The sequence below is a fragment of the Stegodyphus dumicola genome, chromosome X1 (assembly GCF_044657685.1).
Source record: "Stegodyphus dumicola isolate Sdum_Otavi_A_Nest chromosome X1, ASM4465768v1".
Classification (NCBI taxonomy): domain Eukaryota; kingdom Metazoa; phylum Arthropoda; class Arachnida; order Araneae; family Eresidae; genus Stegodyphus; species Stegodyphus dumicola.
In genome coordinates, this window is record NC_140780.1 from 212,556,450 (window position 1) to 212,575,093 (window position 18,644).

An 18,644-nucleotide genomic window follows, 5' to 3' on the forward strand; every position below is an offset into this window, starting at 1 on the left:
TCTTTTAATGTAATGCCAAGTTATATAACACTTCAAAATATAATACTTTTGAAAAACGTATTGTTTCACATTTCTCGAAAATTTGTATGGTATTTTAAAGAAACTTTTTTATTTAACCCTTTCCGTAGTAGTTGGAATAAATTTTACTCTTCTAGTCATGCTAGAAAATTTAATTTGCGATATGAAATGTAAAAGCTATATGCAGCAATTCACATTAAATTACTGAATCAAACAAAAGAAGCAGTTTATTATGTCGGAACAGTTAACAGTAAAGCTAGTTTCTCCTCAAAAGGAGAGGAAGATTCCAATACGTTATTTATTTTTTAAATAAGTATTCTTTTTTTCTGAAGCTAGTTGATCATGGTTATCTACTTTGTCCTTAAAATGTAATCTGTAAAGTAAAAGATTAAAAAATTGAGGTAAATAGTTTTTTTTCTGTTGTTAATTTTCCAAACTTAGTTTTTAATTTTTCAAAGCATTCTAAGCATTAAAAGCTCTTTCATTTCATTATTTTATGTATCTAAAGCTAATGTAAAATATTTCTATCTTTGACAAGAAAGTAGTTAATTTAATGTTGTGTATATTTGACCGGCATGCATTCTTTTATTAAGAAGATTATTTTGATGGTACGAATCGATGCAGTGAGGAAATTTACGTTTATATGATTCAGTTTCCTTTCAATGTTACCCCAAGAAGGCATCCTTTCTCTTCAACAGTAAAGCTAGCCTTATTAGACCCCATAAACTAATCTAGATCCTACAAATGAACCTGGCAAATTGTCACATAGGCGTGAAGTAAATACCAGAACAGAAGAATGGTGAAAATAGCTCTTTATTTATTCCAACTAAGAACAGAAAGGCATGATCTTCGTGCTTTACAATAACACCGACAACTTGCGGTGGAACTTAAACATTATAACATAAATCAATTCAACTCTAAATAAAATAGTGCTGGATTAGCACGCAAAGTTACGGCTAGCTTAGGATGACTCAACAAATTTAACAGGCAAGACAATTACCCGAAATAGCCAAAGTACGTATTAGCGTAACAGCAAGATTAGCAACGAAATGTGCGCAGGCTAGCGAAAACACGCTCTGAATAAACTCCAACATTCACTCGTTTAAATACTTATTTCACTTAACTTTAAACTTACATCCTGGGAAGGAAATGCGAGAGGAGGTTCAGGAATTCAGGGAAGGTAACAAAAATTTGCATAATATGTTAATTTTAACCAAAGGAAACCCTACACCGGGAATGCTTTTCCATAATATAAGTAATTTACCATATATTCTGTGGTATAACATACATTTTTAACACAAAAATTACGATCGAAATTTGCGGTTGTGTGTTATAAGTTGGTATAAAAATTATAGATTTAAAATAAGGGTGAGATGAACGTACAAAAATTAGATTTCTACATGTACCTAAATGCATCTGTTTATTTAAAAGAAATGGCATAACTTACGAACTTTAAAATTTTCATTAACGGATAACATGAAAATTTCGTCATATTCGGCTTGCGTTATATCTTCAGGCACATCACCGAATTCTGCTTCATCTTCATCATCGTCGTTACTCTGATCTATAAAGAAATAATCATCTAATCTGAAATTTCCTTCAGATATCTACGAAGTTTTAAGAGCATGAATGAGTAATTGTAAAAGGTTTCAATAGAAATAAAATGAGTTACTAACCACAGCTATTTAATCTCTTTTTCTTCCTTGAGTGTACTGTGGAGACATAATATGATGTACAAAAGTTTGCATGGCAGGCGAATCCAGCTCAGTGCGCAGTCAATTTTTCAGCCCAATATATGCAATATTCACAGAATAAAAAATTTTCAACTATTATATGAATGCAGCAAAAATAAATTCATCAGTTGCACTGTTCATCTGCTTAGGTAACGTATTAAATACATTAGGGTTAATATTTAACACGAGTAAAACCAGTATTTCCTTTCCCTCCTTAATATAACCAACAATAGGAAATTAATATTAATTAAAAAATCCACGTGCAGACCGAAAGCCGAAACCATTGTCGTATTTTTCAAGTTAGTCTGACGTATAATTTTAGTCCAAATAAGTAGCACGACAGGAAATTGTTTAATTTGTTCCTCAGTGCGTTTAGGTGTGAAAATAAATCCGAGATTAGTCAGGCAGATAGTAATGCAATGACAAAATAGTTTGCTTGGAAATTGAAACGCAAGCAGAGTAAATGAAGATAGGGAAACCTAGTAAAACAAATGTAATTCAAATAAAAAAAGGTACTTGGAAACGGTGACTGCAGAGAATCAACCATGTGTCTGATTTATTTATTTAAGTAATGCTTTACAAAGTTAGAATACGGCGAAGTAGTACGAAAGTTGAATTTATTTTTGCTTTTCTGAATCGTTGTGTTTTAAATGGCTCCGAATGATAGGAGTAACAATCCAGACTTTCAGATACATTCTTAAACGCTCAAGGAATTTAATAAAAAAAAATTTGCATTTTTAGGCAACCGAGTAAAATGAGGTGACAAGTGCTTTCGCTTACCATATCAATTAATAATAATGTAAAATAGTTCATAAGGAAATCCCTTCTTTAATACAAAAAGTGGTTTTCTTGTGTTGTATGCTGATTATTATTCCAATAAGTTGCACAGAGAGATACATGTTACACAAAATATTTTAAGATTTGTTTCAAATTATTAGTTATTTAGGTTGAAAATCATTTTTATTTTGTTAAATTATTCAGTTAGCATTTTTAACTGCTTCCCAATAGTTTTTTATTTGTTTACTCCAGAAGTATGCATATAAAAGAGGAAATAGTAAAAAGCACTAATAAGAGTCAAGAATATGTTGGAATTGGAATAAACATAAACCTGACCTTAGGATAGTGAGTTACTTTCTTAGACATTGGTCATCTGTTGCAAGTTGCGGAGATTTAAACTGCTGTTGTTATTGCATAAAATAAAGAATGGATGCCTAAAGATAAACTGTATCATTAGAAAACTTATTAGTGTGATAACTGATCTGGCATCTCTCTAGGTATTTAGATTTGCTTCTGATTATGATTTCAAATAATCTTAATCGGTATCGTACATTGTGATATTTTCAGTAATTTTCTGTTTACATTAATTTAGTGGATATGAAGTTATTTTATAATTTTAACTTATTGTTTTCTACACTTGTGTGATTATTTAGACTTAAACCTTTTGTCTTATGTGGTAGCATGGTCTTAATGATAGAATAATGGGTGAAAACATTTAAAAGAAAATAGCAAAGCTCTTGTAATATTCTAAAGTTTACCAACAGATTTGAAAACTGCGATATTGATCTCTACTTATTCATATACAATCATCATTATGTAAACAAAAATTATTCCGGTTACAGATTCTATTAATTAATTAATTTTTATGCATGAAAGATTTTAATTTATATCTTTATTTGAAAATCCCTTTCAAATTCTGTTTAACTGTTTCTCAGTTTGATAGTTATTGTGAACATATTTTGTGTGTTACTTGCTTATAATAATTCATTGAATAGAAGAGATGCCATTTTACATGTTTCACCTGCACTCTAATAGTCACTAAATTCTACATGGACGAAACATATGCTTAATGAAGTTCTCATACACATATCCTGCTACAAACACAGGCTAATAATAAACAGTGCCGCACAAATGTAAGAATTAATAGCTCTAAGACTAATTAATAGCTCTAAGAAGTTTTGGTAAGGTTAAGACGCTGGAAACACGGTAGAACTCTCAAGCATTAATAATGTCCTGACTTTTATATAAACTACCAAAGTACTTGACGACGTCGATATATTAAGAAATTATAGTTCAAGTACTAATCAGTAGAAAAATAAAAAGCAAAAATTTCATCAGCATTATCGTAATTCCAATATCTAAATTGTTTTAGTGTAATTAGGCCTTGAGACAATAAAATGGGCTTATTAGGATTACGAAACTCGATTTTTCTTGATTAAGCATTATTTCTACCTGTCATAATCGAATTCAAATGTAATAAAATGTGTAACACTGGTATTTTAGCTTATTATTTTTTACAAATATTAATAGATTTTACTTAAGCGAATTTTCACTTCTTTTTCAATACATACTTAGAGTTTTATTATACGTAGCGTTAGACGAAAATATCCGAATGCACTGTAAGCAAGTATTTTATAACTACTGATCGCAGCTCTAGGCTGTATTGGCTTAGGAATTTTAGCGTCTATCTTTGAAATGGTATCAATCAGAGCAGAGTGTTTCCCATTTGGTACTGAGTTTTATGAGTTACTGCTCATAGTATATTGCAATTTTTGAAAACATTGCGATAATGTGCAACAAAGAAGAAAAATAATTGCATGACATTTTCTTTTAGGTTAAGGAAACTGCAGTTGAAACAGTTATATTTAGCAAATCTTTAAAAATTATATTTTGAGTTAGTTACAAGTATACTAGTACCTTTTCCAGATTCAGGTATTATGACATGGTAGATAGGATAAAAAATTGTTACAACTTGGACACTCATTGACGAACAGAAATGAAGAAAACATTGAAAACATGTGACAGACTATTAATGAAGATCATCAAATGAAACACTTTAAATTTCTGTTCGCCCGACAATTTCTGCTGAAGAACAACATGGTGCTTCTGTCATATTTATGCAACTCAGCAAATATTATTTTTTACTCAGTGCACTTCTTCCTATTTACATTGATAAAGAAAGCTCGCAAAAAGTAATTCTCTAATAGGATGAGTGCAAGAAAATACATTGCGTGTCTTGAACAATATTCCGTGTCAAGAGTTTCAAAACTGTTTTCATTTTTCAAATGAGGAAAAACGTTGGGACAAGTGCAGCGCTGCTGGTGGAAAAACTTTAAAGGGGACAATAAAAACGGAAAAGTAAAATATAATATAAATGTCAAATATAATATAACTGCTTAAAAATTTACGGTATTTTGAGTATCCCTTCCTATAAGAAAACATATCCGTGTAACTGGTGAATCGCTGAATCATTTAGAGGCAACAATATTTTGAACAAAAATAAAATGCCAATAATGTTCAAATATTATTTTCTAACCAAGTTTTGAAGCTCAGTCTCGTGGCAAATGGCTGAGCTATCATTTTATTTTAGTGCGAACGTATTCTTTCTTAGCGCTTTCTCATTCATTACCAGATATTTTCATTTAAATTACAAATATCGTATCAGTATCAGCTTTGGATTTGTTAACAAAATAAATATATAAATAATCCTTTTCAAAACATTGTAATGTACATGCGTAAAAGGAACAAAAATAAAAAGATTTTGCTGTCTAATTGTGTGATAAACAAATTTCACTAATAATGAGACTTCCAACGATTCTCAGTTTGCGCAGGGCAGGCATAAACTTCCTAAAAATACGCATGTCCATGAAGTATCGGTTACATCTGTTCCTATTTTTTTTATGTTCTTCACTCTTCCTATTGTCACTTAAAAAAACTCTGTTAACCGTACTTTTGAATACAATACTAATTTGATAAGCATTACAGATCCCTGCACTTAGATACAGAGAACTTATTCTTATTTGAATGCATCGCTTTTTTCCATTGGAAAATAAAAGAAATTGTAAAAAATTCTTTTGAGGTTAATACTTCTTCTTCTGACGTTATCTTGCAAATTATTCTATGGAAGTATTTACCATAAGAGGGTCAATTTAAACGGGTATCAGTTCAAACAGCATCTCATAACATGTTTTTTTCAATTAATCTTTGGTAATGGAAAAAAAAACGAAACACAATATTAGAGGATAACAAGATATGACATACATTTCAAATAGCCCAGTAAAGCATAAAAGAAACTTTTCTCTTGTAATGTTGCGCGCTTCCAACCTGCACGCAACAATAGTGGTGACTGCTATGAACTGGAAAGTATACAAAGTCTTGAGAAGGGTTTAAATCCCTTTTTATTCAATTTTAGAAATTACAGATGCGTGCTCTTGACGCTCACAAACTACGCCGACCCGGCGGTAAAATAAAAATAAGAAACTAAAAATGAATAATAACAAGTGACTACCTACGAGGCTCTCTAAAACGTAACTAACCTAACCGCGTTCTAAGATACCGCTGATAATTCAGCAAACTTCTGAATATTACGTTGAAAGATTTAACTATCTACCGAGGCAAGCACATAGGCCGAAACGCGTGGTTCTTCAATTTTTAACTAGCCACCTCCACGCTCGTGAAGCAAGAAAAGCACACTTTCGAACTCGTTTCCCTTCTATTTAACTCAAAATACTTCCGCTGACTGTTTTGAATATTTTGCGCGTTCTACTAAAATTTACATACTCTGGCATTGGCAATTCCAGGGGAAAGTAAGGCTTGACAGGAAAGATAGTTTAAACTTAAAATAAATGTTAGTTAAAATAAATATAAACCCTTCACTCTAAACACGTGAATGAAGTATGTATTTTTAAAGATAGTTATTTCTAATGCGCTCAAAAGTTCTATTACATTTCACCAGTCGAGTAAATTTATGATACATTTAATGCTGATATACAATATGTTCTATGCATAGAACAAATACAGTGGAAGAAAATGTATTGTGTAACACCGCTCTGCCAGCTAAAACCTGCCATTTGTGCGATGGCAGTTTGTTTTCTGCGGGACTTCTGGTTACATGCTTCCCTGAAGCTTGCAATACCCAATTATAGATCCTAGCACACAGTCCAGAATTCTTGATACCATCTGTCCATAAGTTTTACATCTTTATGAACCGTCATGATCGGTATAGTCGTTAAAATTGTTCTTTGCTATATTGTTGGGCCTGGACTCGAATCCAGGAGAAAGCTTGGACGTTTGAAAGTTTATAGTGTCTTTGCGGCATGGTGACAATTTAAATACACAGCGATCCGAATCGAGTTTGTTTACGGTAAAGGGAGATAGACTGAAAAACCGTCCCGCAAAGGGGGATTTTCCTTCAAAACTAGGACGAAACTGAGCAGAATCGTCTGTCACCTATAAGAAGTCTAAATCTCAAGTCAACGATAAACGCATTCCTGTCTCCTCGTCACGATAAAATTCGTGAACTTATTTTTATATTACTGTCAGCTAAGTCAGTGAACTACAAAGCTAAGTTGCACCACCAATACATCTTCATAAAAGCGCTATATCTTATCAAAAGCTATACACTATACTTAAATTGTTGTGAAACGTTTTAAAAAAGAGTGCTTTGATGGTATGCTTATCCACTTGGAAGTCTTTAATATCCATGAGTCAATACCCGGCAAGGGCTCAATTAATTTTTAAACTCCACGGCGTGAAACAAAATTGTGGTGGTGATAAGTCATCGCCACCTGGATTTGACCCGATTTAGGTCTGGTTGCCTTTTTCCAGTTACCCTTTAAGTTCAGTGGGCGAATGTAAGGAATTATGCTATTTTTCCTCAATGTGCCCTTGTGGTATAATGGTTCGCATATGCAACTACCAAATGGAAGATTTGTAGTTTCTTTCCCGAGAAAAACCCAGTTGATATTCTACCTTTCAAACCCCATAAACCGAATACTCTCTGCAAATAAAAAAAGGAGGATGTTTAACCAAGGTCAATAAAATTAATTACAGCACAATTACATGTTATACTATAATACTTTACAAAACAGAATATTAGAATATTCATATTGCATTACATTATATTACAAAGGTCACTTGAATTCTTTATTCGAGATTTAGATAGATTGTTTTACTATTTTCAAAATTTATTTCTTCTGTTTGTTCATTAATTAGAAACTCAGAATGAAATGGCATAAAATATATTAAATAAACATTAGGTACTATGTTGCATATCCTCAGAAACTGAAAAAAACTTTTACAACGTTGACACACTGCTGAGTGACTGACTGATTTCTGAGTATAACCTTAACCCAAACTCTCATACCGGAAAGATAAAAAGATAAAAAGGGTTTGGGGTCATTTGCAGTTTTGTGCATCGCTACGTAGCTATTGATAATATTTCATAAATGAATAATAATCCTTACTGTAAAATATGTTTAATAGGAATGTATGTCTGCAGTGCTTAAGCAAATTCTATGCTGATTACGTATTATAGTGAGAACGTTGTCTACAAATGAGATAATTATCCGCAAATAAGGCAATGTTCCTCTGGTATCAAACTTAACTGTTTTAAACAGTTATGAATCCCTACCCGAATTCATTTGAATATCGTTATACGAAACTTTCTGCACGGTAGCCCCTAGTTTAATTCCGAGTTTGTACCGGAACTGTTAAAGCATTTCCAATAATTTGACTCGGGTGAAAATTGCATAGAGTGTCACGTTTGTGTCCATTTATTTGGTTACTTACTTTTAAACTTCAACTGTTAAGCATTAGTGCATTCTATAACTCGTTCTCTGGTTGATCGGTACAGGAAAATTTGATTATGATTTGATATAGACTCCGGAACGGCTTCTCAAATAGAGTCTCAATTTTGTCTCTAAAAGTTTTCGCCTCTCTTTTAATGCAATGCGGCAATTTACTTTGCAAGAATTTTATAGAATCTATCTAGCAATTAATTTTGCAAGGATTTTCAAAATTATTACCCCTTGTCAAATCGCTCTGCTTGTCTGCAGACAGATCCTCGGCTAATTTCTCGTTTTATGTTTTGCTTCGCATGCAAATTACCTTAATTCCAGACGATGAAGAGCTTTTCTATGTAAAATTCATGGATTAATTAACATCATGAGTTTTAAAGGCTTATTTACCTGAGAATCTGCATTAGTAAAATGTTCTAATTTTTAAACAAACTTTCTTCCCAAAGAAAACATATCACTTTTTTAAATATTGATGCTAAATATTAGTTTACGTTACACCGATTAGACGAGGAATAAAATACACCTAAGTATCTTAATTTTGGAAACAAAATTAATCTCTACATGTATAAATTATAAATCCGTTTTTTAATTTTAAACTTCTGACAGTTTATTGTTTTTAAGGTGCAAGTAAATTTTTCCCAAATGATTATAACTGATTGACTTAACCAAAAAGAAAAGCTGAAAAACAGCGAACAATGATTTCATGTTAATTTGGTTTTAGTTAAATGAACTAGTATAAATTCATGCTTCTTAAATAAATAGTATAATATAGCATTAGATTCTAAAACCGTTTTCTTTCCTTTCAGGAACTAGAAACAGAGAAAGCTAAGAATTCTCACTGGAAAAGAAGTAAGCCTATATTATGTTTTTACTGTACTATAAGCGTCTGATTTTGATACAGGGAAAATATTAAATAATTAATGTGACGAAATAATGCCATACTGCAATTGTTTTACTGAAATCCATGAAATTTAATTTTAATACTTTTCCCAACTGCTGTAGACTTCTAATAGGATTTCTAAAAGACTTCTTCTAAATAATGTATTGATAACGTGATAAATGAAACTTATTACATAAAAAATATTTTCCGTAAATCTGAGGTAGGATTAAAAATAATGTATGAATGAACTGTTTTGTAAACTGGTTGTATATTTTATCTGCATTGTTTTATCGGGCACTATGTGTAATAATGTAATTATGAATCGTTAGAATAACGTTTCCTTGAATTATTGTTTAGCAGTTTCAGATGTGAGTAAAATATTTTAGGTGATGGGACATAAGCTTGCAACTGTGTAGTTTTGAAGTTAAAATAGCAGCCTATTGAACAGTTAACTTCACATTAAGAAGTTAAAATAGCGACAGCAAACATAAGATGCAAAGAATCGAGTGCTTCTATGCGAAGAATTATTTTAAAGTTCTGTTCAAATTACTAGGAAATGAAATCTCTGATTCCATCTATTGGAGGGAAAGTAAAATCGAAGCTAGATCCTTAACTAAACATTAAATTTTGGGATTTGGATCCCTAAAAAATATATCTTAATGTGAAAAACTTTTAGGAAATCTAATACTTCAAGTGAAGACGATTTTCGAATAATCTAAGCAGCAGAGTGATTTGACAATGTTGCTAATGATCATTAATGAAGTTTTATTTGATAGACAAAGTATTCATTCTTCTTGAGAGGAAATTTCAAGTCTTGCCTTGTTTGAATAAAGAAGACTTTCGCAACGTATCTTAAACATTCCACAGTCTGCATTTCCTCTCATTTCAAATCCTGTCGTCCTCAAGTTGGTTTCTCTCTTTCGCTCGTTTTCCGTTCACTCAAAGCATACCAAACTATTGATCATGGGATCAGTCACACTCCATACAAAGCTTTTGATCAGAGGTTCAAGCACTTAAAAATGGTTTCAACTGACAGAGATTTTTCACCCCATATTCTCGGTTAAGCAGTTTTACTTTCATCTCCTCAACAGGAGGAAAAAAAAATTCTTGTGTTCTGAGTGACCATATCATTTCGTAAATACACCATTCATTCCCTCGATCAGCTACAAAATCGTTCGTAATTCGTATAGATTTAATTTCAGGTTATCGTTTTTTTCTCCTAATAATAAAATTTGTAATTCAGTTCTTAAAGATCATTTTCTAGATAGAAACTCATTGTATCTTTGCATTAGTGGGGCTCAAGCAAGGCGAACTTTGAAATTTCGCAAGAAGGAACATAGAGCTTATTACCAAACATGTCCACTGAGCACTATTGGTGGTATGAAAATCTTAGTTTGGCAAATTAGATTTACTGGAAATTTGGCACATTCATAAATGTGCATTTTTCCTCTAATTTCCCCGACTCTTGGTTACCATTAGCCTTTAATGAAGTTCATTCTCTAATTTGTTTTCTTTTCCCCTTTTGCACCAAAATTTGACGCTATATGTTGAAAACCTAGCAGAGTATTTAGACAATTGTTCTGCATTAGAACCCAGGAACATATTTCTGCACTTCTTATTCTCATACCTTCAACTGAACAAATCATTGTTAATAGCTGATGTTGACAATTTGCCACAACTTTTAAAGAATAAATTTCTAACTTTTCGATGTGGTTGCATACATGTCATCTTCGATATAATCTTTTGCAACATTGTCAATGTGAATAAGAACAAAAAATTCGATAAATTTATGTTCTCCTTCTTAGTTTACAGAATCTGTTAAATATATTGTGTACTACAAAGAATAATTAATTTATGTCACTTACAGACTTTATAAAATAAGTGTAATAACGTTTTAGAAACTTAAAAAAGCAATTTTATTTAACTCATTAATTTTATAATAATATAATTAGTTAAAAATAACCACGCATAAGGTAACTAAAAGCAAATAAAGTGAGAAAGATTCAAGTTTATTCCAGGAAACCTACATTTGATGGAATAACTTGAGAATATATTACTGCAAGACCTTAGAATCGAAAAATTCTCGAAGTTTAAAAAACCTTTCTTAAATAGTTTGAACAAAATTACAGAAAAAAATTATTAAAAAATGTAACATGAAAAATAATAAAATGAAAATAAAATTGGAGCAGGAAATAGTTAATTTTAAGATATGTATTTAATAGGTCTTAACAGAAAATATTATCTGTGTTTAAAAAACATATTATGAAAATGTTTTGTTAATTCTGAGGAATCCTCACATAAGTCTATAAACGGCAAAAAGATTAAATTATAGGAAGAATCTTAGGGAAAGTAGAAGATTTCAAGAGATTTTCTGAAGAACAGACTCTTAGAAAATCTTTTGAATAAGATTTATATTGAGTTTTAAGTCTTATGACAAGCATACGGGCATCATCTGAATAAAATGCATATAAAATTTAAAGGATTTTGGTGTTGACATATACTGTGATGCTTCGCAAAATGAACGCAATCCGCTACAGGACAGCTTCCTTTCTGCGGAAAAATATTTCCCACCATATATAACCATGAGAATAATTTTAGTGTGTTCCCAAGTCAGATCAGAAACTGCAAAACATTGTAGAACATTTCGCTGAGTAATAAAAACACCGCTCATGTTCGAACGCTGGAAATCCTAAAAATACTACGAGTGATTTTGAAAAATAAACGGGAATTTTCAAATTCTGTTTTTGTAAAGAATTCAACGTAATCATGATTAATAGCAAGCGATATAAAGTTGAACTTGTTAGTTAATTCAAAAAACAGGAGCAGAAGCTACATAGCAGTATTTCTCATTGAATCGTGGCTGTATTTTTGACTAATGATCGCATCATTCTATTTCAGATTTGTTAGAGACTTGAAATCAGTTTGGAGATGAATGTCTCAGTCTATATAATTATGCTAAATGTTTTAAAATGCCGAATCACCTCTGAGTTACCATAAAATATGTCGGACGACATTTTTTTCTATCTGCTTTCTATTAAAAGAAATCACAACTAAAGTAAAGACAAAATACACATTCAAGTAAAACAGAATGCATGTACAAAAACTTACATGCCTGTCTAAATCATGGTTCATCCTTGAGTCAGCGCTTGCGAATCAATCGCAGTTAGCAGAAACTAACGTAAGCAAGTTAAAGTGTAGCAGCGGGAAAACTAACACAGATTGGTAGCGAGGTGTATGTAATTAAGCGTTGTCTCTGAGAAACTCAGAAATTGGAAGCTTATTTATATTTGAACTAATTTACATTCTGGTGGAAGTTGAACGTAAAAGTTATAGTAAAGCTAAAATAATAGGATCCATATCCAGCTGTTGAAAACTTTCATAGCGATAGGTACTTCCACCTACAACATAAAATAAGAGCAACAAAAATCACTAACAAAAATCGGAAAAAAAAAAAAAAAAAAAAAAAAAAAACCTTCAATAAACGCGTAAAATAGTAGTCATAGAAAGAAATGAACACCAGAAACGACGAGCAAAATTCAAGAATCTTTTCAAAAAACTTGCTTCAGATCTTTTTTTCATTGACCATTTTGACCATATTGCCTGCATATGAGATTTTGGTTTAAAGTTCGGAATTTCCTCGGTCGACAACTATTAAATGAATACAAACTTTAGAGACGTACCGAAAGTGTAGAATATCATAGATAGATCACTTTAAAAGGTCTTGCAATGGAATTATCCCCTCCCCCCCGAAATAAATCTTTCATTTTATCAACATTAAACAGGAAAAATATATTAAATGATTAAGGAAAACTTAAGGTAAATACACAATCTAAGAACTAATTTCATTACGTTGATTAGAGACGCGAACATTAAGTTTCATTTCATTTTTAATGGCAACAAGCAAAAGTATTCGATTTATTTCAAATATTTCGCCGTTTGGAACGTATTTTTAATTTTCGGCCTTAAAAATTAATCACATAATTAACAACCCTTGCAATTTCTGCAATGATGTTCCGGTAAACTTTACAGATTACAAAATTTTACAGTGCCAAATTTTAGATATCTGTTTATGCACGCACGCACTCGCACGAGTTAACTGCTATTCTGTTCCTCTTATCTCCTTTTATAGAAAAAAATAACCGCTACTGAAATATATTTTTAAATGGAAAAAATACATTTAATGAAACTGCTTGAAAAACATTTTGCTTTTATAATGCACGAAACTCGTTCATCTTACTCATATTAAAAAAAAATATTCGACCTTTAGTTTATCGAATGACATGCGCCCTTATTTCCGTACACTTCCTAATATTTAGTTTTATCAAAATATGTTTCTTCAAAAAAAAGACATATGGTAATTTACGAATGCATTCCTTTCCGGCAATCTAAAGCTCGAATAAACAATCAAATACACAGATAATAACTATCGGAAACCTGAACGCACCTTACGAAGTTATTCATCACAAGCCATCTCCTGCAGTGAGGAGGAGCGGGTCAAAATTAGGAAGATGTGGTGAGCCATTAATATTAATTTTTTCTGGGCGGTAATTAATTACTCCTTTTTTGCGCTTGATCATGGCTCCTACCCCGGTTTATTTTTATCATTCTTTTTTAGAAAAGTACTTATCGAACAAATTTCATTTTTCCTGCTGTTTTAGAGTGGATGTACGGATCACGTAACATTAGTCATCACACAAAATCTAATTACTTTTTTATAAAACGGAAGGCTTGTTCATCGTCATTTGCAATAGTGCGACCTAATTCGTATTCAAATACTTTTTCATGACTTTCTATTCCACTAGGACACCGTTTCTTTTGGGCTCAAGACATAGCGACCTAAATTGTTTGAAAGCAAAAAATGTGTCAATTGTTTAAGAAAAAATTTAAGAAAAGAGGGCTGATGTCTTTTACTAATGACGCCGGAAAAAAGTTTCATCCAGTATTAAATTCCCAAAATTTGCTTCGTGCCAGTGAAATCAGTTACAGAAAAAGTAATTGAGCTAATTATTGATCACATGAGAAAGATTAGTAATTTACTTCGAAATATTTTTTCTTTTAATTAAAATTACTAAAATATTTTCATCCTCATAAAATTTTCATTTGTTACTCCAAATTCATTTCTTCTAGACGGGACTGGAATGGCGATATTTTTCTTCAGATTCCTTTCCCACGGAAAAAAAATTAGTTTGAAGTATTATCAAGAAAGCTGGCGGGGAGTTAAGTTGCTAAAACGGCGTTTTAATGTTACTCCTCCATAGTTATGCCACGCACAAGAAGTATTTGACATAAAAAAAATATATATAACAGAAAGTTCTCGAAACGAAGGAGAGGAAAGTGTAAGATTCAAAAGAAAGTTTGAGATATAGCTTTGATTTCTAACTTTGAAAATAAAACATACTGAATATTGCTATCATATTTATCGCTTTCTTTCCTATGTGTTAAGCAGAGAAATTTCTGCCTTGTATTAACAACTCTTAAATTTCAAATGCAATCAGATTAAAATAAGAAATTAACTAAACTTCAGATTTATGTATCATTCTCAAGCCTAACTGATATGCTGATATTATGAACAATTTCAAGAATTATATTCTTAAAACGGTAACTATTGCTTGCGTTAATCCTCTGTTTGAAATATTTCTTTTTCTCTCTTATTGTTTTACATAAGACAGAAATAAAGCAAATGTTAAAATTCGACATTTTAATGGAAACTCATTTACGTTGGGGAAGGTGTACATTAGGTTGGCATAGATTTCAAGTCTACGTTTTTTATCCCCTTTAAGTGCTTTATTTGACGAGTTTGTCTATGATGTATAAATTTTATATTTTTGTTCATTTGTTCGGAGTTTACTGCATTTGGAAAATTACTGCACTCCAAACATGCAAAATTTCATAAATGATAATTAACCTTCATATTAATTAATATATTTATTTGATTGATAGCTCTTGAAACCATAAGCTGCAATGCTTTTAAGCAATACCTGAGAAACAAGAGTGTTCTGTTCATGGAATTACCAACAATGTTTTTCGAATCTTAAATAATCTAACGTGTCTGTTGGATGCATTTAGACAGGCGTGAGTCAGCTTTTATTATATCTTTTCAATGAACTATAACAGAATTACATGGGATATTTGTGCAATAGTACAACAAACTGAACTTGACCTTATTGAATCAATCTTAGACAGTATGCCGAGGTATTGTGACGCTTGTATCAGCATGTTGGATGTTCACAAAATTTGTTTGGCCATCATCTGTACACTTAGTACTTTTGTTCGTATGTCATATTATTGTGTTTTTCATTATCTGCTGTTTCTAGTTGATTTCAAGTTAATCTAAGAGCTTTTTAAGTTTCAAAGATTAAAATTTTTTAGCGTTGTCCCAAGAACTGTCAGAAAACATTACAATCATTGCTACAGTATTCCCCTGGAATTCGCTTCATAGCCTTATGCTATGTGTTAGCTAGTTAGCTTAATTATGCATTTAGATTAACTTTTTGCTTACCATTAAAAATGAAAACAGGCTTGTTCATTTCCAAACATTTTTCTACTTTTCATTGTCGTTCATTTACATCTCTTCATTTTAAAATTCTACGTCAGTGTATTCTTGGGTGATTAATTTTCAATGTAAGCAAAAGACATTAAGAATAATTTGAAATATTGAAAAATAATTTTATTGAGTTTCTACATAAGGCTGCAAAATCTAATCAGAATCTACAAAAATGAATTATATTGATAAAAATGTGATCTATTACAGTGTAATAAGGAGCAGAAGTAACAGGAACAAAACATATTACAAAATGAAGTGAGCATACTGAATCTGATACTGAAAAACAGTATATGATAGGAAACGCAGCAATAAGAGGTTTGAAAAATTATTAAATGCACAGAAGGTGGTCGAAATAGAGTTCGGGATTATAAAATATTCTTGGTACAAGTGTGAAACACCTTGGAGGTAGAGTCTAAGGTAAACTCTATAAGGCCAAGAACGGTTTACTTTACTGTAGTAGAATAATCCTATACAGTTCTCTTAAATTAGTTAAATCCTTAGAATATATAAAAATTTATAGTCTAACTTATTACTATTCTTAACACATCCCTTCTAGACAATATATTTCTTCAGACACTGACTCAGAATGTTAATAAACAATGTTCATTTTGCATAGCTATTTTACCAAACACTGAGGCAGGCAGAAATAACGTATTTTTTTAAGTATACCGTGATATAAAGTACTGAGTTTTTCTATAGTCTTTGCATGATAGACAAAAGCGCAGAACTTTTTGAAAGAATTGTTTAATAACCTGAGTTTTTTTAAGTTAAAATAAGGTGGTCGGATGATGTAACGTTCAAACGAAATATCCCTATCATTCGCCATAACTTTGTGACATGAATGTGACTTTGTGACATGAATGTGACTTTTTGACTTTGAAGTGACATGAATTCACAGACTATCTTGGCAAAAGATGTTAACTTATTTAACTTACTTGGAGAACACTGTGGTCTACGATGTTAGCCACGATACGACTGGCCCAGTATTCTTTGATGGTACTACCAAATATAATAGTTATCTATATATCTTATAACCAAAATTGTAGCATAGATTTCTATACGATTCAGAGTTAAATCTACTGATTTATTTCTCTGTAGTACCCTTAAAGACATTGCATACAAGAGTAAACATTGCGATTTTAATGAACTGAAAGACAACATTTGAAGGAAATTCACTGAATATTAGCAGTCGAATTTTGTGTAATAATTATTTTTTGTGTGATCGTTAGAAGGCATGAATACGTTGTTTGGAACGGATTGTACTATGAAGCTTTAATGTAAAAATCATACAAAATACTTCTTTATTACATGTTAAGGAATTTCACGTATCTGATACTGTAATAAAATATATTTCGCAGATTATTAGCTCATGAAAAATGGGCATTATTTCTGCCGGATCTTGCATATATGTTGATGTATTATCCGAAATAAGAAGAAACACTCACACTCTCTTCACTTGTATTTGTCGAAAGACAAATTTCTTCAATAAAATGCACTACTTTTCATTTGAAGTTTCGTTCTTACAGCAGTTTCTAAATGAGTATTCGTTTGTTGCAATTCTTAAGGTAACTTATTTACATCTGATGATAAAGATAAGACTCACCGCTAAGTAATGCAACTGCTTACTTTCTTTTCATATTTATTCTTTTATTATTACATTTTTTGCCATCTAAAAGTGGAGAGTTATAAACAAACACTAAACGTATCTCACATTACTTTTCAAATGATGATCGAAGGGCGCAGTAAAAATATCATTAGTCACTATTACATCGTACATTGTTACATTTTTAAGTCTTCAAAAGAAAAAGAAAAATGAATTTTATCTTGAATGTTCCAGACAGTGTTGTTTTTGGACGCTTTCCAACATCAGTTTTGAATTAAAATCACATCCAAGTATTATCACTTGTTATTAAAATAATACTAATGTATTCAACTGAATAAATTTTATATTTAGAATCATTAATATACAGTTAAACCCCATTTAATTGTTTGATGAGTTTTATTAATTGACTTAATTGATGAGTCGTATACGTTTCCCAGTATGACTGTATATTTTATTTTTGTTCGCATTAAAAGATTTGTAATAAGATAGAGCATATTCCCCAATATCAGTAATAATTTAGAATAGAATTAGTTTACAATTAATTCATGTGAAACGTTTCTTAACATTTGAGCACGCAAATACTAAAAAAGCACAAGAAGTGTTTAAAATTTATTCAAATAAAATATCAGGAGTGGGACGAATTCTAAATTTCCTCCATTCAAGATCTGAATTATTAAAGACTTTATCGTCTTTTGAATTTTTCAGATAAGAATAATGAAAAGAAAAAAAAAAAAAAAAACAAATTTTTGCATAATATTAAGAGTTCTTTTTATAGAATAATTTGAAATATTCGTTCATAAAAAGATAAATTAAGGAAGACAAATTTTTACACACATATTTATTAAAAAATGCAAATCAAATTTAGTGAACGAAGTACGCGATTAACTCTCTTAAAATGTGAGGCTCATTTTCTCACAATTCAACAAAAAGTATTTGAATACAGGTAGAGGTACAGGTAAAAGTATAGGGGGGGCAACAGCGTGTATCATGGGTTAGCTGCTAGTACCTGCTTTATAAGAATTTACACAGAATGTTTGAGTAAATGGGCCGCTAAAACTTTCCAAATGATCTAGATTTCACCTATTATTGCACATCGTGCAATCCCACCATCTAGTATTTATTAAAATTAATGATACAGGACATAGAGAGATTACAATACAGTCCCAATACATTTGAAATTCACAAATTAAATCGAACATCTGGTTTGGTGTAACAAAAGTATTTGTATACATCAGTTTTTAGAGACGTCTGGATTCTTTGCCCAAAATGATCAAAACAATTCAAGAATTAG

At 31.2% G+C, this 18,644-nt stretch overlaps 1 protein-coding gene across 2 annotated transcripts in view; it reads left to right on the forward strand.

Annotated features, from left to right (window-relative positions):
* Positions 1-18,644, forward strand: part of LOC118187603 (uncharacterized) — a 934,081-nt gene that overhangs the window by 661,306 nt on the left and 254,131 nt on the right. For both annotated transcript variants that reach the window (XM_085808399.1, XM_085808398.1), the window contains exon 6: positions 9,133-9,175. The gene's annotated coding sequence lies outside the window, so the exon portion shown is untranslated. The remainder of the gene's footprint in view (positions 1-9,132; positions 9,176-18,644) is intronic.